A 6,000-nucleotide genomic window follows, 5' to 3' on the forward strand; every position below is an offset into this window, starting at 1 on the left:
TTCTTTGCTGGGAGGTTGATACTGGGTCAGGAACCATCGGTTGTAACTCTTCCTGGATCTTTTCTTGTTTATCAATAAAAACTATTTGAGTTTTTCCTCCATGCTTTTGTATCATTGATGCTTGTTACATTTGTATGGTTAACTTAAATCTGATCCTAAGTTGTTTATGAATATAGATCCATTTCTTTGTATAGTGTTCTTCCTCTATGATCTTACAGGTACTTGGTGAAGCTGGGCAAGTAAGGGAGCAGGTAGCTGGAGACTGTCAAAGAAGAGAGGGATTGGATCAAAGGATTAGCGCAAGACACAAGTTGGTTCTTCCTATTCCTCTCTATCTATAGTTCATAAAGGAAATACAAAAGTAGTTTTTCTCTGTTTGTTTCTAAGGCAACTGTCACACCTTAGTGGGATAGAGCAGTTCTAAATAGACACTTTTCCCGGTAACAAAATGGCGACTCCACTACAAAGAAGTCTTCTTTAAGCTCTTTTCAACAAAAATGTCAAACCCCGTCTTTTGGCATTTCGACAAAAATGTCAAACCCGGTGTCTTATGTGATGTTACACCTCTTGATGTTTGTGATGCACTATTAGGCCAGCCATACTTGTGGAGGCGACATGCTGTGTATGATTCAAGGCCTCGTGCTGTCATTATTTCTTTGAATAATTCATTATACAAGATACCAGAGGTAGCCCCACCTACTGCCACCTCTTTGATCACTGCCAAGAAAGGCAGCAAGCTCATCTCCCAGACTAGGAAATTCATTTTCTGTCTGGTTCACTCCCAAAGTAAGGGGAAGATCATTGCTACATCCATGACCCCCGCAAAGGTTTCCTCCACACAGTAGCAACAGCAAAGGGATACGGTCATGACAGAACACAGGAACAACTTCTCCTCACCCACAGGGGTACCACACAAGTTTCAGGTGGGCGACAAAGTTTGGTTACATCTGCAAAGAGAACGCCTTACCAGAACCCATCAGAAACTCAGACCACACCGACATGGTCCTTACGGCATCACCAAGGCTATGGGAAACAATGCTTTGGAGAACAACATTCCTCCATTCCTTCACTTGCACCAAGTGTTCAATGTGGACCATCATCGACCATGCTTCCCACCATTACTGGACACATCAGAGATTGCAAAACAGCTCACTAGAGACCCAGCTCAGACGAAGCTTCCTCATCTCAGGGAGGAACTCAACGCAATGGGGACCATTGCTTCCTAAGGGGGGAGGAATGATCCAGGTGGATGTTGGTGGCCACCCATCTATCCCATTTGGAGCCCCACAATTATCTCTTTCAGTCTTTTCAGTTTCCTAAATTGTAGCACAGTTTACTATTTTTAGCAGTGTTTCGGGTCCTGAACTTCTGGAGCCGTTTTGAGGCCCTAAACGACGTTTTTTGGGAAATCTGGGGGCAACATGGGTCCATGGACCGATGTTTCCCTTCCTAAAGTGATATTGCTCAGCTAGATCTTTCTAACGAGCTATCGTACACGTCAAACGGAGATCGTATGCCAAAGTTACGACCCCAGGAAATTGATGTACCAATTTACCCAAATGGGGCCCACAATTTGACGTTTCATCTTCTAGGGTTAGGTTTTGGGTTGTGAAGGGTTTTCCATTGTTTCTAAACAATAAATAGGCCTTCGAGCCTCATTTTAACACAGTTCAGAGGCATGTAGTCACCACATCTCTTCTCAGAGATAAGCTACCATCGCCCTAGCCGGTTTATTTCCATTACTGTTTGTAAGCATATTTCAGTATTTTACATTAATGAAATGAAGTATTATTTCCGCTGCATATCTGTGTTTATGGTTATCTCTGTAATTTGTTGCGTTCATGTTTAAGTCCGGATCACTTTAATGCATAAGTTACATTATCCTTAACTAAGGCATGCATACCTCTCCTTAATGGCATGAGTTACACTCCTCTAAATGGAATACAATGCATGAATATTACTCCTACTTTATGACAAGAATTTTTTGCTCCTCCTATATATGTGTCTCATGTATTCTCACTTAGGGGGGGGGAGGTGCATTGCGATACCAATAGTTGGAGAGATTTGAAAAATATTATGAGAGTGAGAGACTTGGAGAGTAACCAATTGCTTTTGAAATGATTTTGAAATTACTAATCTAAATTACTATGTAGCTCTACCTGGTGGAGCTAACCATGAGTGGTGTTGGGAGGAAGTGAAACTTATCTTCCTCAGCTTGCCTTGGATATCTCTCTACTGCTATATTTTGGTATTGTTTGTGAGCTCTTACAACTCGGGGGTTCCAGGGGGAGAAGTTCTCCCTGGATATGGTTGGGAGGAAAATCGGATGGTTCACAATGAGTTGGTAAGGATATTGGAGCAGGAGCACAATCTCATTGGAGCTGGAGCATATTCCCATCTTTTTGGAATTGTATAAATACACTGTTAGGTATGTTCATAAGCATTCTTGAAATTTTAGTTTATTATTAATTTAAAAGTGTTGTAGAACTTTAAAATTCATTGGAAATTGCTACTTGTGAATGCTTATGAGATATTTACATATTTATTTATGATCTACCCAATAATGAATGCCAGTTGTAGTTGAGAATGTACATGCAGGAGGATTAAAACAATAATGTATTGCCAAAGTTTTACGTTCTTTTTATAATGCATTTTTGTCCGTTGCAGTTTGCCATGAGTTGACTACAATACCATATTATCATAAATTTGAGTTATTTTTTTCTCCATGTACAGTTGTAGATGAATTTTGCACACTAAGTGTTTGACAAAGTGATAAATGAGATAGTAGGAATGTTTTTGTTGTTGTTGTTTTAATAAATCACATCTTTGAAACATTTTGTTACTTTTCTGCTCAACATCAAGGGGTATCCATGCCTTTGGCCATTTAACCCCCTATTTGATTCCAAAAAAAATACTTTACAGAACCCAGATCGAAAATCTGAGCAATTTTACAGATTGTTGTTGTCAATTATATGTGTTTGTTTTCGAGTTTTTGATGAAAAACTAAGATTGTTTAGTTCCTTTTTTAAGATACCAACATTTGAAATTTCAATTTCTGAATTTTCTACGCTTGGTTGAAGAAGAATCTCAAATTCATTGTTGCCAAGTGTTTGGCAAAATGCCTCAATGGTCGTAGATTGCATGCTTGCAAAGTGTTTGTCAAAATGTCTCAATGGTTGTAGATTGCATGTTTGCAAAGTGTTTGTCAAAAAACATGAATGGTTGTAGTTTTTGTGCATATAAATTGTTGTAGTAAAATTTGTACTTATCGTCATGCAAAGTGTTTGTCAAAAGACACGAATAGTTGTAGTTTTTGTGGATATAAATTGTTACAGTAAAGGTCCTACTTACCATCATGGAAAGTGCTTGTCAAAAGACATGAATGGCTATAGTTTTTGTGCATGTAAATTGTTAGAGTAAAAGTCCTACTTACCGTAGCTTTTATGTACTAGAAATTTATGAATAGATTATTTGATGGATGTAGTTTCTTATGTCTACAAGTTTTTGGTATGAACATGAAAATTAATTTAATAATTTGTTGAAGTGTGAATAGAGAATAGGATTGTTGTTACTTTTATTATCTAAATCTTTCATTAAAAAGGGGGGTTGTTGGAAACAATTTTATAGTGACTTTCTATAGGATTTTGTGCAAGTGAGCATAATAAGTTTTGTCTAAGTTGCATGTGTTCATGGGTGCATTCTTGTGCTTCAATGACTATAGAAAACAACCACTTGTGCCCAATTTATGCAGTTTCATTGTTTTACATGACACTTTTTGAAGAATGACATGCTTCTGGATTAGTAACAGCGATTGCTTTTGTTTCAATATTCATTATATAATTCTCATGATTGCAGAATTGCCTAAACAATTGGGATTGGGAATTTTAATTGATGAATTTGGAAATGTTGTTGAGTCAATATATTTTGTGATTCTATTTCATAAACATATCATATTTATTAGATTTATTGATAAAGAGAGACATATTCTTCCCTTAGTTACCATGCTATAGGTAAGTTAATTCTCATACACTTATATGTGATTTTTGTAAAATAAGTATAATGCTTTTGTGGTTATGATATCAAGAGTCAATAAATGAAGCTTATTTAGCATAACCTAGGAAATCAAATAGGTTGATCTAGCTTAATGTTCGCACATAGAATTATGGTAGAATTTATTTCCACTCTTACTTAGAGCTCATGTACAAGTATGAAAAGAGCACATGTTATGATCTTTTAAAGACAGGAAATGTGTTTTGGAATTGGTCTTAAGGGAAATGTATCCCTGACTTCTTATGTTATATTCTTACATTGAAATAGTTGAAGGAACTTGATTACATGATAGCTAAGTTAGTCATATTAAGAGTAAAACAAAAATAAAATAAAAATAAAAATTGAGTAATAGTATTCAATGTGACCATTACTTCTCTATAATATTTATGGTTGGTAAGGTGGGACCTTACAGGAAATGTAAATATTTGTCGCACCCAGATAAAAAATAAAATATATATATATATATATATATATATATATATATATATCCATTCCCCTGCAACGACGCTAGAAATATGTTGTCGCTTTTTCTAGCACATGTAGCACAAGTGCTTCAGGAGATATAGAAAGTTTCCTAGAGACATTCTCTGAGGTTATTGTAGACTAGTGCCTAGGACATCTTAGATAGAAGAGTACATTTGAGATTATTGAGGAAATATGTTGCACTCCAATTGTCACGAAGTTTGAAAAAGAGAATAAAAGGGGCTTGGTTCAATAGCCCTTCATCAAGGTAGACTAAAGCCAATAAATGGATCCAAATGCTCAGGGGATGAATCGGGTTGATCTCAAAGAGGAATGCCTTGTTCTAATGGCCAACACACAGCAACAGGCAGCTTTAATATTTGTGTTGTAGTAAAGTGAAGAGGAGGAAAGAAAGGATGGAATTTGGTGCGTAGGGTTGTAAACAAGACAAAATCCTAAGCAACAATATTCTAGCAGAAGTATGGAAGACTAAAGAGGTGAAATGGCAGAAATAATGGAGTGCTAATTAATGTTTCATGCCATATACCTCATGGGTACCTTTATCACCAAATAGCATGAGTAAATCTATGCTCATATAGGTACTGCAGGTTAATCGAATAACACAAGTAAATTTGTCTTATACAGAGGTATTATTTTTTATTTAGCAGCCTAGATAAATCCATGAATCAAAGAGAAATCGACAACTTCATTACACCATTTTATAGAAAGAAAAACACATATGAAATGAGATTTACAAAGAGGAAACATACTGCACATTGATCTGCTTGGAATCATCATAATAGTTTCATTAATACTTGAAGGGTCCAAATAACTAGTACATTACATTCAGCGGTGTATTGCTCTAGTCCCTCATGAACAGGCAATTAGGACCAAAGTGGAATCATAGAATTTGGACCACTGTGGGTGCGGAATTCTAGAACTTCTAAACTTTAGAAGTAGCCTACTAGATTACTTTAGTTGACGACCTACTGCTATCAACTCACCACTTGGCACAAACAGATGGAATGATGATTACAGACATAAATGACCTATTGATGTGATCCAACTACTTACTAATTTAGTACTTTTTATTACTTGAGCTAGCTCTGCTATTCATGCATGCTCGTAAGTAATATATTTGGCTGGTAGGTAGGGAGTAATGGGAAGGATGACTTATTCTTCTCTAAAAACCCATGATAAAGTCGACAATGAAGTGTTTCTCCCCCCTATTTATACAGATAAGGGGGATTTGAATCAATATTTATAAAACATCTCAACCAAGGGCCAGTTGTCTGATTAACTAGGTGTCTCGACTTGTGATATCTCTACTGCCTAAAATGATTCTAAAGGATTGATTTCTTTCTTAAAAATACATAGAAATTAAAAAATAGTAGAAATTACAGAAAAATAGAAACAAAGGAAATTGAATGCTGATGGAGGAAAATATTGTTTTGTGGCTCCTATGAAGGCCCCTGATCACGTCACGTC

Source organism: Pinus tabuliformis, chromosome 4_2 (assembly GCF_031772625.1).
Source record: "Pinus tabuliformis cultivar Carrire ecotype Pingquan chromosome 4_2, CPIR1, whole genome shotgun sequence".
NCBI classification, from domain to species: Eukaryota; Viridiplantae; Streptophyta; class Pinopsida; order Pinales; family Pinaceae; genus Pinus; species Pinus tabuliformis.